Genomic DNA, 20610 nt, shown 5'->3' with positions numbered 1-20610 from the left:
GGCAGTCTTCGGGCTTGGGTTGTCTGTCTGCAGCTGTGACACGTGGTCATGACTGCCTGCACCATTATTTGGAGACTCAGGCAAGACTAAAAATGTCTAATAAAGTGTGCTTCACGTTGATAAGACTCTGGAAGCAAGAAGAGAATTTTATTGTTTAGTCTGGCAGAAATTACTGAAGCAGTCATAACTGAAAACCACGCGCCTGATTCTTTGAGCTGTGTACACAAAACGCTCTTAAGTCCATAGGGTTTGGTAACGGGGCGATTACTTGCAGTATGTGAATGGAATGACTTCCTCTTGGCCAGAGGATACATGAGGAAGGGAGATTACCCGCCTTATGGAGTATTTGCTGTGTCCCCCTCTGTGGATGGGCCCACCGCTATCCCTTCACTTCCTCTATCGAATACAAACCCTGTCACACACCTTGCCAACCACTCCTCACCTGTGGCATCGTTCCTCGGAGGCGCGCAGAGGATGGCCCAGCCGGAGGTGGGACCACAGGAGAGGCAGGAACCCCCAACCCACTCTCTCCGCATCCCAGTTCCGGGATCCAGGCCAGGCAGCCAGAGGGGCTCTGCCTGTGGCCCTCTCCCCTCTCAGAGGGAGGACAGGTGCGGAGTTGAGAAACCGAGGGCTACGGGCGCTCCCCTTAGCTTCTGCCCTGGCGCAGGGCAGGCGCCGGGTTGCCCTCTTCCACTTGGGGTGCCTGCCAGGGATTCCCAGTCCCCCCCAGGACTGCAGTCTTCTCCTTCTTCAGGCCTCGCACGGTCTCTGCTTTCCCCCAACAGAAGAAGACCTCGGCACCATGACCTCAGGGCCACGCAGAAGATGCCTGCCCTTCCAGATCCCTCAGTGGGGGGCACAGGCTTTCATTCCTGCAGCAGGGATGGGGCTGCAGTGCGAACCAGAGCTTCCCCGCCTCTGTGCCAGTTGTCAGTGTATCGACAAACTGGTACCCTCAGGTGTCGGGCACCTCGGCAGGGCCTGGAGCCTCCCTCCTCTTTGCTCTCCACGGTCCCTGAGATGTACAGGCATTACCATTCCCTGTGACAGCCATGACGTGCCGGCAGTCTGAATGCAGCAGAGCATCCTAGCGAGGAGATTCTGGTGAGGATGGGCCCAGTTCTGCCAGAGGCATCTCCGCCCCTCAACTTTTTAGCCAGAGCATCACTACCCGCCGGAGGGGCGGCCGGGTGCAAGGCTGCGGGCTCTGCCCCATGCCCGGGGCGCCGGGCAGACCTGAGCCCTGTGGTCCCCACTGAGCTTTTGAAGTGGAAGGTCCCCCATTCTTCTAACCACTCCAGAATATCCTCCCTGTGGCCGCTTCTCTTTTTCTCCAGTTTCACCCAAGGGTAGAGTTGCCCTCAGCCCATCATGCCCTCGCCCTTCTCTGGCCCTGTGCTGGGAACTCAGAAGCAGGTGTGGGAGCCCGTGGCTGTGCCCTTAGCCCTGGTCGCAGGGGACACGGCCTCCCGTTAGCACGCCGCAGGAAGACTCCAGAACTGACACCCACACTCGGCTTTGGGGGGTTTACAGAACACATCCTGCCCCCCAAAATTGCAGGGATATTTTAAAATTCAAATGGGTTATATTTTCTAAGCAAGAGCTACGTCGCTTTCCCCAAAGGAGTTTTCAGGCATTTGAAAAACGTTAGCCGGTGAGTCAGAAGTCTCCTTTGACTCTTTCTGTTTTCTCTCGCTCTGAAAATATATACGTATGTATACATAAGCACACGTCACGCTTGGAGGCGTATCTTCTAGGATGTAAGAGTGTGGCGGTTGGAATCCTGGTGCTTGGAAGAGAGGGGTCTGTGCTCTGCATCCCAGCACAGCGTTTAGCACATTGTTACGTACGGAGCGTCTGTTCCCTTCACGTGCACCCTCGTCTTCCCCTGTGCTCGCTGACCTGACCCGCGAGGCCGCTGGGCTGACTTCCCGCGCTCGCGCCACGTGCTTGGAGAGTTCCCAAGGCCGGCAAGTCGAATGTTGCGGCCAGGTCATCACCTATTTCCAGCAAAACGAGTTCATATCCATTTAGGCCCGTTTTACTGCTCTTTGTTATAACTATTGCCAAGGAGAAACGAGCAGGTTTGGGTACCACGAGGCGAAATAATATTTGAAATTTTAACATATGCTTGTTTCTTAATATTGCAAGCACCCTATTGTAACTTGGGGACTTTCTGTGTTAGTCCTCGATCCTTCTCCCACAGAGTCCGGGAGGACTGGGTGCCCTGGCCTTGGCCTTGGGATGTGCGGTCTCACTCCCCGTGCACAGAGGCGGCATCCTTTGCACCCGGCGGGGCTGAGTGGAGGCTCCAAGCTCGTGTGGCCTGAGACATTCCATCGCAGAGGCTCTCCTAGCAACATGGCAACGCCAGCAAACCCAACAATGACCTTTTGTCGTTAGCTCTATAAAGCCTGTGGCATGAGTCTCACCAGAAAATTCAAAGGATATTTTGCAAGCGAAGAGCGATTTCCAGCTGAAGCTTTGAATCGGTTGCTTTTCCTCCAATCTGCAAATATCAGACTGGACCGGCACCAGATTGTCGCTTCAAGAGCAGGACGTACCCAAAGAGGTGAGTCTGGACCATCCCAGTCCTGGCTCTGGTTAGGGAACCACCTGTGTACCACCGGCAAGTCACTTAACTCTCTAGATCTCCACGCATGAGCAACTGCTTCTTGACAGTGCAGGGTACTCGCTAACCGTCCAGATTCCTGGGCTGACACCCGTTCTCCTGCTGCATCAGAACCTCTGGGGCTGTGCTCCACAAACGTGACTTTCAACCAAAGGCAAATAGATGACATTGCTGAACAATGGTAAAAGTGCTTAGGTAACTAGCTTTCTAATTTGTTTACTTGGCATAAAGAGGGCCCACGCACACTTAGAATTGGCCTGTTGTGTATATGGTAGGGAGCGTGTTTTTCTCTAGTAGATTTTATAAAGGACTAAACCAACCCATTTTCTTTGCTGTTTCTGATTAGCTATCCTCTATAACAGACTATAAATCATGCACCCCTATCAGGAAAACACTTTAGAGCATGTGTTTCCAATATTGGCACTTTAAAAATATTGAATATTAATATCTGTATTTATTTATATTGTGCTTTAGTAGGAACATATTATGAATATGTTCCTAATATTAAAAAAAATGTTTTTAAAGGAAAAAAGTTGAAATAAGATTTAAGATTTTGATTAGTGAAATTTTTGGTTTAGTACTTTGTGATATAGTGAGATCAAAACCAATTTGTAAACAACAAAGATTTACTGTATAGCACAGGGAACTATATTCAGTATCTTGTAATAAATTATAATGGAAAATAGAAAAAGAAGAATATGTATATATGTACTACATAACCGAATCACTTGGCTGTACACCTGAAACTAACACAATATTGTAAATCAACTTCAATAAAACAAACAAGAAACAAATTTCTGATGTTGGTTTTGAATTCGCTATCTTTTATTACTTAGTTATAATAAATGAAAACATGCTTCACAAAGATACATAGATTTAAGTGGAAGAAGCGCCCTTTTTTTCTGCACTTACTAAATTATGATACTGATTTTTTAATTCCCTCCGCTAATTATCCCAAGGTTTCTTATGGGCTAGTAAATTTCCATTTTTTCTGAATGTCAAATTGATGTTGTTGAAAATTAGAAAGTGTGGCACTTTTTTACATTTCTAACAAACATATTTAAAACGTGATAAAATTCTTCATTTGGAAAAACTGGGGGCAGGTTCGAAAATTCTGTTTCCAGAATTTTCATGTTTGCAGATATGAGTTTTTACATTGTTTGTGACAGTAAAAGCCATGTAAATCAGAAACATTCTCAAACATCCAGTTTCAAAATGCTCTTTCCGTAGCATGAATTTCTTTCCAAAGTTATTCCTTCCTCACTCATTTTAACATCATTTTCGCAAATGGACAGATTAAACATATTTACTTTTTGGAAATGTCTGCCAGACTGTGTGTCAACCCCTTATAACCACACCCCAAAAAAGCCAGCACATTTGGAACGTTTGTATTTGTAAAAGAATAATGACCATTTCAAATTTAATCACGTTTTTAAGCGCTTTGCCATCAAATATCTTACAACCATCCGAGGGCACAAGAGATTTTCATGGTCATTCCCCTATTTCTTTTTTTTTATGACATCCGGTAGCATTTGGGGGGTCTCTGGTTCAGTGTTTTTGCTGCAGTGACATCCTTGTGACTGATGCTGTCAACTAACGTCCAGGGAGGGACCAGGTCTGGGCGTTTTCCTCGGTGTCCTTTCTTTTTTTTAATTCTGCCAAAGCTACCGCTCCATGAGTGATTATACTTATATGATTACCACCCCACTCCCACTTCTTTTTTTTTCTTTCTATCTTTATCTTCTCCTTCCAATTTTATTGAGATATACTTGACATACATCACTGTGTAAGCTTAAGGTGTACGGCATCATCACGTGACTTACATCCATCATGAAAGGATAATCGCAATAAGTTTAGTGAACATCCGTCATCTCCTACAGATAAAAAATCAAAGAAATAGAAAAACAATTTTTTTTCCTTGCGATGAGAACTTGTGTTAGGATTGACTCTCTTAACAAATTTCCTATATAACACACAGCAGTGTTGATTCTACTTATCATGTTGTATGTTGCATCCCTAGGACTTATTTATCTTAAAACTGGGAGTTTGTACTTTTTGACCACCTTCATCTAATTAAAGAAGCCATACTTTGATGAGCATGTATCTTTGTCTGGTGCGTCTTTTCTTTGGCAGCCCATGTGAAAGCATTTCTGCAGGTATTTCATTATTGAAACAATCCAGCCGCTCAATTATGGAGTCGTGTTAGAAGGCTCTCAACTTTCATTCTTGCGGCAATCAGCCCACAGTTTGTAATTTTTTCTAACACTTTGCTTGTGTCTTCTAAAGGGTTTTCTAACTAAAGAGAGCGTTTTCATTTTTCATTATTGCTTTATGTAAATTATTTCTCTGCTGCAGTTCCTCTAACGGTGTATTTGCTATTAGATAAGAAACCTCAAAAGTAGCTTCTAAATATTATAAAAATTTAGTAAATTATTTTAAAATCCTGGATGGAGAATCACACAACCATACACTTCAAACAAAACAAGAGGCTTAGTTTTTTATATTCTGGAATTTCGATTTTAAATTGCTTGCTAACCATGATAATTTTGTTCTGTCATCTTCTAATATAGCAAAGGAACGCTATACACTTAGGTCTGTGTTCATTGTTAACAATAATAGGTGTAAAAAGCTATATTTCAAATATACTTTTTGTAAGAACTTTTTAATTTGAGAGAATTTTAGATTTACAGAAGAATTGCTAAGATAGAATGAAGAATTCCCATATACCCTTCACTGCAACTTCCTTTAATGTGGACGTCTGATATAACCATAGTAAATCCATCAAAACTAAAAAAATTAACACTAATAAAGTATTATTAACTATAGACTTTATTTGAATTTCTCCAGTTCTTCCATTATTGCCCTTTTTTTCTGTTCCAGGATACCATGTCACCAAAAGAGTCAGCAGCCAATGCCACGTAATAGTTTTGTGAACATTTGTTTAGTTAAAACTAGATGATACTGTTTGGCATTCCAGTTCACCAAGAAGAGCTCACTGCAAGTGTTACAAGATGCTGAAAGCAGGGGTGGCTTTGTCCCTTTCTTTCCTGCTGTGGAATCAGGACTCTGTTTTCCACTGGACCGGAAATAAGGTTGGTCTAGCTTGTCAGCCGAATTAGGGGCCAGCCTTCGTATGTTTATTAAATGTTGGGGAAACTTTACTTCTTCCTTGCCTTTCCTTTTTAAAGACAAAAATTTGTATCTGTAAAAATTCTCAAATTTCCTTTCTATAGCAAATGCCCCTGCTATAAAGAGAGGGCCAGGGTCTTCTGTACCCCCTGGAGCACCCACATCCCATTTTGGGGAACACGGCTCTATATTATATTCATGCTCCTTTGGTGGTCCAGAGAATCAGCCCTAAACTCGTGCTCATATTCACAAGGGCTAAACTGGGAAAACTGGACAATTTCAGTGTCTTGTTCTGACATGTGCCTGAATTATGGTCTATAATAAACAATTATTGAGTAACCTATTAAGGCAATGAGTACACCCAAATAAATTTCTCCAGGAAGCACCTCTTAGACCATCGCTCAACAAATTGTTAAAACTTCTGGTACTTGTGGCAGGGTGGTGTGGGGAAAACCCGGGGGTGGGGGCTGAGGGCCGATAGCCCTGGGGCACCGTGTCAGTCACACCATAAACTTGTGTGACTGGAAATTGAACCCTCGATAGCTATGTCATCCTCTTACTGAAGGAACAGATAATGTCGTGGATACCGTCCTGTGCTGTCTGGTCCCCCTTCAGGAAGGAGCGACTTCTCCCGCAGCTGCTGGGGATGTACTAGAAGGCCCTTACCGTCGACCCCCTTTGGGGATTGCCTCAGCTGAAGAAAACTGCCTCAGCCCAGGCCCACCTCCTCCCAGGACCACCCAGCATCCAGTGCCCGATCCATGGGGCATGAAGGCCTGGCCCCTCCTCCCATCTTGGAGCAGCTCTGAGGGGCCATCCAGCTTCTGACTCCCCAGGGGTTGGCTTTGCTGGGAATCCATCGCAGACCAACTTCTCCCTCCATCCAATCCTGCTTCCCCCCTCCCCTCCACAGGAGCACCCCCTAACAGATGTTCTGTACACGAGTCTCACCTCAGAGAATCTGCTTCCCAGAAGACCCACCTGCCGCATAGGGAAGTCAAACAAGCCAAAACAGTGTGCAAAGGAAAATAAGCACACCTGTGCTTGCGGATGCATCCAGAGATGGTCCTGAGTGTGTGAATGTGTACGTATAAAAAAAAAATACGTGTTTTGGGACTTCCCTGGTGGCACAGTGGTTAAGACTCCGCACTCCCAATGCAGGAGGCCCAGGTTTGATCCCTGGTCAGGGAACTAGAGCCCACAGGCATGCCGCAACTAAGAGTCCGCGTGCCACAACTAAAGAGCCCACGTGCTGCAACTAAGGAGCCCGCCTGCTGCAACTAAGGAGCCCGCCTGCTGCAACCAAGACCCAGTGCAACCAAATAAATACTTTTAAAAAATGTGTGTATGTATATATGTGTTGGCCATTTTCTTAGAAAAATTGTAGCATCTTATGCTTTTTTATTTATATCATATTTTAAAATCTTAAAATCTATTTTTACATAGTGATACATAAAGTTTTAAAATCACTCGGGCTTCCCTGGCGGCGCAGTGGTTGAGAGTCCGCCTGCCGATGCAGGGGACGCGGGTTCGTGCCCCGGTCCAGGAAGATCGCACATGCCGCGGAGCGGCTGGGCCCGTGAGCCATGGCCGCTGAGCCTGCACGTCCGGAGCCTGTGCTCCGCAGCGGGAGAGGCCACAACAGTGAGAGGCCTTCGTATCACAAAAGAAAAAAAAAAAATCACTGCCTACTATGCCATTGTATGGACACACCATGTAATAGCCACCATTTGAGTGCCGACTGTTTGCTGGGCACTCTTGCACCCTCTTTGTATTTATTCAACACATATTTATGGAGAGCCTGTTATGTGCCAGACACTGTTCTAGGTGCTATTCTCTCAGGCTTCACTTCAGCCTTAAAAATTAGCTACTGTGATTATCCTGATTTTACAGAGGAGAAAACTGAAGTTTAAGTAACTTGCCCAAGGTCACAGGATTAGTGAATTCATAACCAGGCAGCTGGTCTCCGGTGCTTCAGCTTTTAACCCCCCCACTAGCCCCCTCCCCAAGCCCCCTCCTGATGGGTAGTCAGGCTACATGCAGCTGGCGGCTGCTATAAGCAATGCTGCAGTGAACATCTTTTCTCATGTGTCTTTGGGTGCCGTTTCCCCACTTGTAAAAAGCACTGAGAAAGGGAAACAGGTGAGCTCATTATCTTACCGGATATCTGTTAGCAGTCCCAGGTCATTTTATAAGGTGCCTTTCTCCAAAATTAGGGATTTAAGGAATCAAAAAATACTACGTTCCATTCTTAATATGAAAATCTTGGGTTAAGCCTTTGAAATACTTCCATGCTGGCCCTGCGTGTTGGATGCATATTTGCAGATAGGGTAATACCTGGATTACCATCGCCAGCATCCCTGGTGGGAAATGGAATGTTTTTATTAAAATTTCTCTTGTTTGCGTTTCAGGAAAGAAATGAAAGCAGATCCACAAGCCAGGTCTGGTTTTAATCAGAGTCTAATCTTTATGAGACAACACAAGGCTGAGAATTTTTTAATCTGATATTTTGAAAGAAAAATCCGTGTTCCAAAATGATACAAACCAACCAGCCTTAGAAGAACGATGGAGAAAAGAAATCTCTTGCATAAAAGAGAAGCAGGAAATTCCAGAGAAGTTTCACAGTGAGGAGGGGAAAACCCAAGGTCTGTATCGCTATTTATGGTCTTATTTCTTCGTACAGGGTAATAATCTGGTTTTGTTGAACAACCAAAATTCAGTTTAGAGGGAATCACAGCATTCTGTCTCCCTGAAGTGAGAACATAACTGAACATATTACAGACCCACTCTGTGTCCCATGATCCATTGGCCCTTTAGATAAATATTTCGTCCTCTTCAGGGACTCTTCCCATTGTGGTCATAGATCCATCTCATATTAGATGATTTAATACCTTAGTAATTTGGAGCGTCTCTGTAGACATTGCTGAACTTTTTATATTTTCATGTACATTCCACGGCTTGGGGGCAAAAGTTCTGATTGGCAGGACTTCAGGGTGAGTTGTTGAAATTTATAATCATTTTCATATAATGCTCGGCTAGAGTGGGGATAGTAAAATCTCAATCTTCCAATAAGCTGCAAAACTATTAATGGATTTCTAGGTCATGTTGTTCAGGGTTAACACTCAGTGGAATATATTTTCCATTAAATATGAAAGTGCTCCAAGTACGTTTTATACCAGGTGTGTTAACTTTACTGTTTCCTGGAGTGTGTATGATTTCAAAATTAATCAAGTCTTCTTTTATGTGCTTTTGCATGAATTCTGGCTTTCTTTTGAACAGTCATAATGACTCAAAGATGGAGACTAAAAATTGGCAAGAAAAAGCCAATAAAAGCATAAAGTCCAGAGTTTCAGAGAAATGAGATTTACCAAATGATATACAGTATAGTTCCCTCGACCAGAGCTTTCAACGTTATATTTATTTGAAAGTGCCTCATTTAGTGTTTATTTTTGCCAGTTTCATAGCAGGAATCAGATCACAAAGATTCAATGAGCAAATCAAACACCATTTTAAAATTCATCCTTGGAGCATAGGCGTGTCTCTTCTCTTATTCCATTGTCTTATCTCTTTCCAAAGCAAGACATTTAAATTTTTATGTGACTAAAATCGTCACACGTCAGGATACCGTAGGACTTAAAACTCCAAATGTTTTGGCTTACATATTTCAATTTCCTAACTCCACTGCAAAAAGAAAAAGAACACTGGATAAATTAAAATAGCTGATGTCTTCCTATCGTTAGTCTCCATTTATTCCTCTTTGCGTACATTATGCGTGTTTACTCGGATAAATACAATTGCCTTTTCTTCGGTTGCTTAAATCTCTTTGTCTACGAAAAGTAGAAAGAGCTCATCCATTATTTAAGTTACTATTTCTATAACTGAATTAATACATACATCTACCCGAGCAAAGAGGTTCCGCTTGAAGTCCCACTTGATCTCTGTATGGATACGTAATACTGAAAGCATGTTGCCAGAAATACCAGGTTTTAGTGCTATGATGATGGCGTAAATGATACTGTAAGAGGAAGAGACCCTCAAATATTTTCAGCATTTAAAAGGATGTTCTCCTAGTTTAAAAGATGCCTCTCTTACTCTCTTAATTCTCCAGGGCACAGAGCAGGAAGTCAGAGCTGTTACATTCTGCTTTGCTGAGTGTAGGTCAGGCTGATGTATATCGATTGCCCTGGATTTTTCAGTATAAAAACTTGGAGTTTGAGCTTTCCTTCAAGTTATCAGTCCAACCTCGCTATGCCACTGCTTGGGTTCCCCCAACTTCAGTTTCCTGGCTGTGACCCCCAAGATTTACACTGGCCCCAGTGGCTGCCTCTGTGAAGGGAGGACGTGAAGCGGAAGAGAATTTCAGGGCAGCCCCGGACAGGGAGTCAGGGGAAAAACGTGAAGTTTGCGGGAAAGTAGGGTCAGGCACTTGCCCCACAGGCCTCCACAGCTGAACCTGCTTTCGTGTATTTGTTTCATAGATGAATTGACATACTTTAAGAGATGTATTCTCTTCTGAAATATTGCCTTGTACATTGCAGCTCATGGAAGATGGCCCTTTGTAATGGTAAAGTGAAAGTACACACACACCTGAGCTGTTGGCAACGTGTATTTTTAAAACAAATACATGGGGCTTCCCTGGTGGCGCAGTGGTTGCGAGTCCGCCTGCCGATGCAGGGGACGCGGGTTCGTGCCCCGGTCCGGGAGGATCCCACATGCCGCGGAGCGGCTGGGCCCGTGAGCCATGGCCGCTGAGCCTGCGCGTCCGGAGCCTGCGCTCCGCAACGGGAGAGGCCACGACAGTGAGAGGCCCGCGTACCACCAAAAAACACACACACACACACACACACACACAACAAATACATGGTAGGGGGGATGTGGGAAAGAAACAGAGAACAAAAGAACTGATCGGTAACAGGTGTCCTGCTTAGAGAGGTTCATTTAAGGAATTGGCCCATGTGATTGCGGAGATGGGCAAGTACAGCATTTACAGGGCAGCAGCGGGTAGGTTAGGCTGGGGCTCAGGCAAGAGCTAAGTTGCGATCTTGAGTCCAGAAGCCACAGGGCAGGCTGGCAGGACTTGTGTGTGGAGTCTTGAGGCAAATTCCTTCTTCTCCCAGAACCCTCAGTGTCTGCTTCAACTGATCGGATGAGGCTCACCCACATTACCAAGGGTAATCTCCCTCCAAAGTCAGCCGCTCGTAAGTGTTGATCATATTGACAAAGTATCTTCACAGCAACATCTAGACTAATGTTTGACCAAACAACTGAGCCCCATAGCCAGGCTGACACATAAAATTAACCCTCGCAGTATTTCCCCCAATTATAAAGGAGGAGACTGGGGCTTGAAGAAGGTAAGAACTCGCTCGAGGTCAAACCACGAGAGTGAAGTAATACTGTGCAACCTCAATGCTTATGCTCTTAATCACAAACCCTGGCTGCCTGCTTAGATTACTTGCTAAATTAGGGAAGACGCTCTAAAAGAGAGGCACTTGAACCTGGTAGGTTTTGATTTAAGGCAAGGGTTTGAAACACAGGGCAGACAAGACAGGATAACAAGGACCAGATTTACCCTCTTGCCTGAAATGACTGGAAACAGAGATAACGTATATGAAACAAGAGTCTGAAAGACCCTGGATATCGGGTAGTAAAGGATAGCGATCCTTGAGAGACGAGAAGCAAACCGGGATTGGGGTGGGGGGCATCCAGTTGCCCCAGCCCTAAAGGAGGGTTTCCAAGCAGTGGGGCAGAGGAGGGCACCCAGGCAGGTCCCTGTGATCTCCCTAAGTTGAGGAGACAGCTGAGAGTCTGGGGAGGCCAAGGTGGCTAGAGTTAGTGGGAGAAGAGGGAGCCATGTGGAGAAAGCCTCCAGAAATGTCCAGAGTGTCTCCCCTGAGGCTTCAGCTGACAACCTATCAGCAAGCGTGTGTGAGGAAACCCTCGAGGCTGGGGAAAGAGCCACCCAAGAGATAAAAGTAAGTACTCTCCGGAGATAACACAAGGCCAGAGCAAAAGAGGCCTAATTCATGGAGATCCAAGTGTTTGCCTTGGTGGCGAGGCAAAATTAGACCTGGACCACATTCTCTGTGGTTCTGCCCAACAAACCTTCAAAGCAAACTTGAAAGGATTGAACCATTTCCAAGTAATTTAACTGTGCTCCGGAGTTCAGAGTTCAAGAATAGTTCAAGCAATACAAAAACAGGTAGTACCCAGCAAGGTAAAATTCACAGTGTCTGGCATCCAGTCTAGATTACTAGGCATGTAGAGCAACAGAAAATTTTGACCCATAATCAGAGGAAGAAATAAGCTCATGGAAACTGATACACAGATGCCATAGGTGATGGAATTAGTGGGCAAAGATATTTAATAGTTATTATATCTGTATTCAGTGTGTTCAAGAAATTGGAGGAAAGATCATGCATGATTAGCAGAGACATGGAAAATATAAGATACAAACTGAAATTCTATGAAAACTACAACATCTGAGACTAGAAACACACTGGATGGGATCAGAATAGATTAGACATGGCAGAGAAAAAGATTAGTGAATTTGAAGACTTAGCAATAGAAAGTAAATACAGTGAAACATGGAGAGAAAGACTGGAAACAATAAACTATCTGTGCACTCTGGGACAGCTTCAAGTGGTCTGATATATGTGTACTTGGAGGTCCTAGTCTCGGCAAACTAGGCATTGAAGGGAATTCTACTTGATAAATGTTATCAAACTAAAATGTATAGCTAGCCTCCTATGTATGGTGAAGGACCGAACACCTTCCCCTGAAGATTAGAAACAAGACAAGGATGTTCACTCACCACCTGTATTCAGTATCGTACTGGAGGTTCTAACCAGATCCATCGATAAGGCAAGAAAAAGAAAGAAAAGCCATCTTAATTGGAAAAGAAGTAAAACCTTTTTTATGCGTTGATGACATTATCATCTATATAGAAAATCTTATAGAATCTGCAAAAAAAAAAAAGGCCAAAAGAACCAATAAGTGGCTTTAGGAAGGTTGCAGGATGTAAAATCAATATACAAAGATCTGTTATTTCCAAATACTACTAATGAACAGTTCGCTATTGACATTTTTTTAAATTCCATTTACAATAGCATTAAAAAGTGTTATATTCCTAGGGATAAATCTGGTAAAACATGATTAAGGTCTGCACATTTAAAACCATAAAACATTGCTGAGAGAAATGAAAGGCCTAAATAAATGGAGTGATCTACAAGTTTCATGGGTCAGATAACTCAATATACCGAATATGTCAAATTTCCCCAAAATTCATCTGTAGAGAAAAAAGCATTCCCAATGAGAATCCTTTTTGTATAAACTGACAAGCTGATTCTGAAATTCATTTGGAAATATAAAGAACCTAGGGAAATCAAAACAACTTTGAAAAATAGGAGGAAAGTTTTCATACTACGTTACTTTGATATTTATTATAAAACTACAGTAATTAAGATACTGTGGTATTGGCATCAAGATAGATAAATAGATCAATGGAACAGAATAGAGTAATTAAAATAGTATGATATTGGTGTCAAGACAGACAATAAGGTCAATAGAAAAAAATGGAGAGTCCAGAAATAGACTCACATCGATAAGGTCAATTTTTTTTTTTTTTTTTTTTTTTTTTTTTACCTAATCCTTGGGTTTAAAGTTCAGGGCTGCAGGTAAGGGGCAGAGTGGCAAGGCTGGTACAAATGGTAACAGTGGCAAGGAACCCAGCTGGCATTGGCAGGAGCCTGTGCCAGGGTGTTGCAATGCCTATGTCTTGCTATCCTGGCTCTCTCTTTCTGGTTTTCTTTCTTTTGGTAGGTGTCCTGTGGGATACACCGGAGACAGGTGTCAGCAGTTCTCAAAGGTCAACTTCTCTCGTATGTCTCTTTACACAGGTGTAAAGATAATTCAGAAGAAAATACAAAGTTTTCAACTAACGCAGATGAAACAGTTGGATATTCTTATGCAAAAAATAATTCCAGTCCAATCCTGGCACTTATACGAAAAGTAAGTCAAAATAGATTGGAGATCTACCTGTAAAAACTAAAATTACAAAATTTCTAGAAGAAAACATAGGAGAAAATCTTTGTGGCCTCAGGTTAGGCAAAGATTTTTTTTTACATTCAACGGCAAAAGAATAATACACACACATACAAAATTGATATATTGGACTGCCTCAAAATTAAGAAATGTTGTTCAAAGGGCACTGTTAAAAAGTGAAAAGAGAAGCCAGAGAGTAGAAGAAAATGCTTATAAATCACATATCTGATAAAGAACTGGTATCCACAATATATTAATAACTCCCAAAACTCAGCAATGAGAAAACAAACAACTGTATTTTTTAAATGAGCCGAAGATTGGAACACACAATTCATCAGAGAAGATATACAGACAGCAAATAAACACATGAAGAGGTACTCAACATCATTATGCACTATGGAAATGTACATTAAAACCACAGTGAGATACTGTTGTGTGCCTATTTGTACGTCTATAGTTAAAAAGACTGACCCTGTGAATTGCTGGTTAGGATGCGAACGAACTAGACCTCTGACACACAATGTAAAATGGCACAAGTACCTGGAAAACAGTTTGACACTTTCTTAAATAGTTATAAACACACACTTTCCATAAGATCCAGGCTTTCTCCTTCTGGATATTTATCCAGGTGAGATAAATGCCTATGTCCATACGAAGACGTGTATACAAATATCTATAGCAGACTTGTTTGTGATAGCCTTAAGTAATGAATTAACTAATGAATTAAAAGGAAACCAAGCACAATCCAAATGGTTATATCATCAGGTGAATGGATAAACAAATTGTGGCACATCCACACAATGGAATAGTACTTAGCAATGAAAAAGGAACGAACTGTTGACACATGGAAGGACGTGGATAAAGCTCAAAATAATCATGCTGGCGAGGAAGCCAACGAAAAATCAGCACAGACTGTATGATTCCATTCATACCATAAACTGACCTCTGGGGACAGAAGGCAGGTGCGTGGTTCCCTGGATTGGGAGCAGGGGGTGGGAGAGTGATCGCAAAGGGTCAGGTGGAAAGTTTGGGAGGCTGGGCATGTTGGTCACTTTGTGGGGCGGTTTCGTGGATGTACACGTATGTCGGCATTTCAAATTGCACACTTTTTTTTTAAAGAATTATTTATTTATTATTTATTTATGGCCGCATTGGGTCCTCATGGCTGCGTTGGGTCTTCGTTGCTGCGAGCGGGCTTTCCCTAGTTGCGGCGAGCGGGGGACTACTCTTCGTTGCGGTGCGCGGGCTTCTCATTGCGGTGGCTTCCCTTGTTGTGGAGCCGGGCTCTAGGCGCGCGGGCTCGGTAGTCGTGGCTCACAGGCTCTAGATCGCAGGCTCAGTAGCTGTGGCTGGCGGCTCTAGAGCGCAGGCTCAGTAGATGTGGCGCACGGACTTAAGTTGCTCCGCGGCATGTGGGATCTTCCCGGACCAGGGATCAAACCCGTGTCCCCTGCATTGGCAGGCGGATTCTTATCCAATGCGCCACCAGGGAAGTCCCCAAATTGTACACTTTTAAAACACACCGTGTACCGTTTGTTCATTATACGTGAAGCAACGTGGTGTTGGCCCTGCGACTGGAAGAGGCGAGACTGAGGCAGGAAGACCACTCAGGAAGATGCTGAGAAATCCAAATCGTCCTTACACCCAGAACCCGCCTTACAGCAACCAGTTTTACATAAATAACTCTAATATAAGCATAAGAATCCTGGTCTGTTAGGGGTGAATTCATTTGTATGAAAATAGGAGCTAGTAATGAGTAAGCAAAGCCTAAGCCGGTACATTTGGGGCTTTGGTGCTCCTTACAAAAGGACCCCTGGTTCCTGCTGCCCTGTCACCCGTCACCTGGGTGCCTTTGTGCAGTGCACAGGCCACACAGCCACCCACGGCAGCCCTGATCCTATAGACCACGTGGTGTGATAGAAACAGCACTGACCACCAAATCTTGGCTCTGCCATTAACCATATGGCCTTTGGTGAATCACCTAAAAGTCCTCATACCTTAGCTTCTTCATCTTGGATTCTGGCCCTGTGGGGCTTGGTTGAGATAAGGACTATGGTTAGGCTTTAAAAACAGGCATGGGCCCATCAACCTGTTCTGACCAGAGGTGAGGGGAGAAAGGCTGGTCTGGAGTTCATCCAGAGAACATCGCCGGGCTCTTTATTAATCTTTATTAAGATGTGCATTAAGCTACTAAACAGGGCTGTCTTGGATCAAACTGTGAGAGACGTGTTCCCACTTCTGTCCCCACTGCTACCTTCTGGGGCCTTTTGTGATGTACAAGCATCACACCCAGTTCCCCGTGTCACCCCCTCAGCGGCCCAGGGCCCACTGGGAATTCCCTCCCAGAGAGGTTTGCTGCCCTGAATTCCCGAGTCAATCCATTCCTTGCTTCCATCTTCCCATCCTTTCGGTGTGTAGATCACAGCTGGGAGGAATGAATATTACTAAATGGAGTCACGCTCAGGTTGGTATATACGACTAGGGCTATAGCTCTTTTAACCTTAACCTTTCAAGAGACACTTATTTTAAACGAGATGCTCATTTACTCCAAAGAATGACTGTCTAATGGTGGAATTTGATATCAAGTAGCTAGCTCTTTGGGCATGGGATGGAAGGGGTGTCTCTCGAAACAAATCTTCACATTTAGTGCCGCCAAATCTCCAAAACCATCTCCAAAATGTTAAGCCACTTACGCTGACTTTTCAACAAGATAAGTTTCTTTCTGTATAATCATGTTTATATCTATTTCTATATATCTGCTACAAACTCTGCACAGGAAATAATGGAATCAAATATGGATTTTTTTTAATGTAAGAAACTGATACACTGATTGAAGGCTGCTGTCAGTGTTTCAGATGCTGCTTGTGGCTGAAGTTCAAGTTGGTATGTTCCAGTCATTTAGCTCGATACACTTGTCAGTGATCTAGAGGATGAAGTGAATGGCAGTGTGAAAGAATTTGCTGATACAAAAGTGTTTAGGTTGGTAAGAGCTAGGAGGGTTGTGAGGATCTTAAGATGGCTCTAATAAACTGGATGACGGAACAAACATGAAGACTGATAACGTTTTACAGAGAAGGCCCAAAGGCAATAGATACTGAAAGAAATCATTTCAGCTCTACATAATTTAAGCAGTACACACCGATGGACTTAGAATTTATGTTAGTTTCAAAAGGAAAAGACTTGCTGTAGGAATCAAATTAATAAAAACATTTCAGGAAAGCCATCTAATCTGCAGTGCTCCTGAAAAAAAGGCCAGAAGAGTCTAGGTATGTACTCAGAAAATGCAGGGAAAGATACAGGGAAACATGAGGTGGTTGGGACTGGGTGCCGACCTAACAAGCTCCCTTCTGCCGACTTGGTCCTGATGTGTTCCTCCTGTTACCCTCAGCCCCAGAAAATGAATCAGGACCTGTCTAAACCAATAGTCCCCAAAGTATGATCCCCAGACTGGCAGCAGTGGGATGACCTGGCAACTTATTAGAAATGCAAATTTATTAGGCCCCATCCCCAATATACGAAATCAGAAATTTTGGTGGAGGAACACAGCAATCTGTATTTTAGTAAGCCCCCCAGAAGATTCTGATTCATGCTGAAGTTTGAGAACCACTGGTCTAAACCAGTTGTGATAAAATCCCATTCCCCTTTTTTGCCAATGAGTACATTAAGGATAAGAATGAACTCCCTTCAGGTCATTGAGATACAAGTGAAAGTCTGCTGGAGGAGTTTAAGAAAGGTATTTCTCTCGGATGAAGAGAGTAAAGACATTGCAGCCTTTGGCCTTAGTTCTGTGCAGATGTGATGTCTGGAGCTTCAGCATCCATCTTGTGGCTACGAGGAGGCATGGCTGAGGACCACAGAGCAAAAAGATCATATTTTTGTGCCACTGAATTAGCCAACCTTCCCATGACTCGACATCCAGGATGTCTGGCTATGTGAGAAAATAAACCTCACTTTTGGTCAGATACGCTATTCCCTGCATCGGAAAGCATCCCCCCAAAAGCACATGCCTTTCTTCTCCACTGTGGTACAGAGGAAGCAAACCTGAAGAGGTAAATGTTCAGAAATAGTGAAAAAAAAAAAAACAACAACCCAGATCTCAGCCCTCTCACCTGAACACGAGAGAGCTACATTCCCTAACCTTCAAGCAAGTATATTTTTGAGCCTCTCTGCTCTTATATACTGTATTAATATAACAAAGATTTACTTTTCTCATAGTTATCTGTAAAGCATCTTTACTAACAGAGCTATGTGCAAACATAAAAAATCCCTCCTGGGGTCAGCATACCATCCATCCAGTTCAGGGCTGTGTGACTGAAAGATACACTGGGAGGAAAGTTGGAAGGTGTGATCGTTCTTGATCGCAACCTTGGAAAGTTAAAGTTGCACACAGTGCACTTTCATTTCCCCCACATCCCGTTATGAATGACCATTTATGAATCTGCTCAGCTCTCCACATTCTTAGCCCTACTAGGAATGAAGAGGTCACACAGTGGACACACACCTCAACCCAAGGACCGCTTTCATGGGAAATAAAATGCCAAGACAGATGTATGGGTGGAAACCTCCACTTAGAGGAGGCAGAAGGTATCTCCTGCTGACTGTGTCTTCACACCTCGGCAACACACCTGTGAGCAAAGTCACAAGGAAGAGTGCAGAGTGCGAGACTCAGCCCGATGAGTGCATCCTTTTCTGTGCCATCCAGCTTAACCTCTGACACACTCTTAACAGTGAAGCCCCTCAAATGACTAACTGCAAACACAGGTGGGATTGTCATCATGTCCTATAGGTCAGGAAGATTGGGCTTTACAGGACTGACAGCAGGAATTGTTCCAAAATCAACTGTCCTCCTCGGAGAATTCCCTGTCAGCTGTCAAAGAAGGCTGGCTCCGTTGAATTCAGCCCTTGAAGAGTGCAAAGGGGAGAGAAGAGCTCTCAGAGACGAAAAGCAGACCTCGCAGGATTTTACGGCTTAAGACCAATACCTTCCCCTGCCCTCGGAGCCATTAGGGAAGCCAGCAGCATCTGGGGCCCAGATGTTCTGAGCAGATCTCCCTCTGGGCAGAGGCTGGCCTAGTCTTCCCTGGAGCTCAGAGCAGGTCACGAGAGAAAGGAGTCTTGCCCCGGCCAGGGAAGTGGAAGTGCAGCTCCTGGCCACAGTCTTTTATCTAGGCTGGAGCCTTGAGTTCAAGGTTTCTCCCATTTCCTACCCTTGGAAGGCAAGGCAATTCCTGTTGCCTGGTGGAGTGAGGATAAAATGGGACAGGGGATGGGAAGAGCACTGATTGTGTGGCTTATAAAATCCCTGTGGCAGAAAACACTGTTGTGAACTCACCCAAAGCTATTTCTCAGACTCCTTGGTAGCCAGGTGGGGTCATGTGACCGAGTCTTGGCCAATGGGATGTAGGTGGAAGTGAGTGACGTGCATCACTTCTGCGCCTGGCCCAGAAAGCACACCTGGGCCGTCTCGCAATCCCACTCGCCAGGCTTCTGGTCACGTGCATAGGATCCGCAGACAAACCCCCAGCTGACGGGGATGGGGGCCCACCCGATGGAAGGAGCTCAGATCCCTCATCGGCTTCACAGAAGGCCACCTGCCTAGTGGTCTCAGATTGTACTGGAATGCAGACTAGAGCTCTGACTGTGCCAAACCGTCTCAGAGCTTGTCGTCCCATCAAGCACTGTTTACCCTACTTAACGCAGGCTCGGAATGTGTCCCAGAGAAAGCAACTGAGAGGGTGACTGGAACCTGGGGCAGGGGTGGGGAGCCAGGGGTAGCAAATACGTTTAGAGAGATGGCTCACAATGTCCAGGTGGCATGTGGTCTGCCGCTCACTTAACGACCCTCCCTTATCAATGCTTTTATGCTCTGGATGAACCTCTGTGAGGCTGCCCGGGTGCCCCTCACCTCTGGCTGGCTGTCAGGATCTATACAGACAGCCAAGGAGGCATATTAAACAGACCTCAGGGAGTTCAGGATCTGAAAGAAATTAGCCGAGGCAAATCACCACCGAGTACATTTTTCTTTTTCAGAAGACAACATTGGCAAACACAAGCCACACCATCTCTTGAAACCTGTGTGTTCACTGCCCTTGAATGCATCCATGGTGGATGGTTGACAAGTGTAGGGACGGCTGGTGAATGTACAGCAGGTTAATATCAATTTTCATTGGCTTGGTAATTAACCTGTGAGATTTTTTTCTATATGAGCTCTACAGTGTTCTTATTCCAGAGATGGCAATCATTTTAGATAAATTTTTTTTTTTTTTTTTGCGGTGTGTGGGCCTCTCACTGCCGTGACCTCTCCCGCTGTGGAGCATAGGCTCCGGACGCGCAGGCTCAGCGGCCATGGCTCACGGGCCCAGCCGCTCCGCGGCATGTGGGATCCTCCCGGACCGGGGCACGAACCCGCGTCCCCTGCATCGGCAGGCGGACTCTCAACCACTGCGCCACCAGAGAAGCCCTAGATAAATATTTTCATGCAAAAGATTCTGCCAGATAATTTTTATGCATGAATAACCTGATCTGAACAAATTCATTTCTGATGCTCAGATACTACCTCACTTATTTTGGTATTTTTATTGTGGCAAAATATACATAGCATAAATGTACCATTTTACCAATTCTTAAGTGTACAATTCAGTGGCATTCATTACATTCACAGTGTTGTACAGCCGTTATCACTGTATATTTCTCAAACTTTCTCATCATCCCAAATAGAACCTCTCAAAACAACTAAGTAATAATTTCCCCTTCCCCACTTTCTCCAGCCCCTAGTGAACTCTGATCTATTTTCTGTCTCTAAGAAT

Source organism: Monodon monoceros, unplaced genomic scaffold (genome assembly GCF_005190385.1).
Source record: "Monodon monoceros isolate NGI ecotype Baffin Bay Population unplaced genomic scaffold, NGI_Narwhal_1 Super_Scaffold_21, whole genome shotgun sequence".
NCBI classification, from domain to species: domain Eukaryota; kingdom Metazoa; phylum Chordata; class Mammalia; order Artiodactyla; family Monodontidae; genus Monodon; species Monodon monoceros.
Note: the sequence above shows the minus strand (reverse complement) of the source record.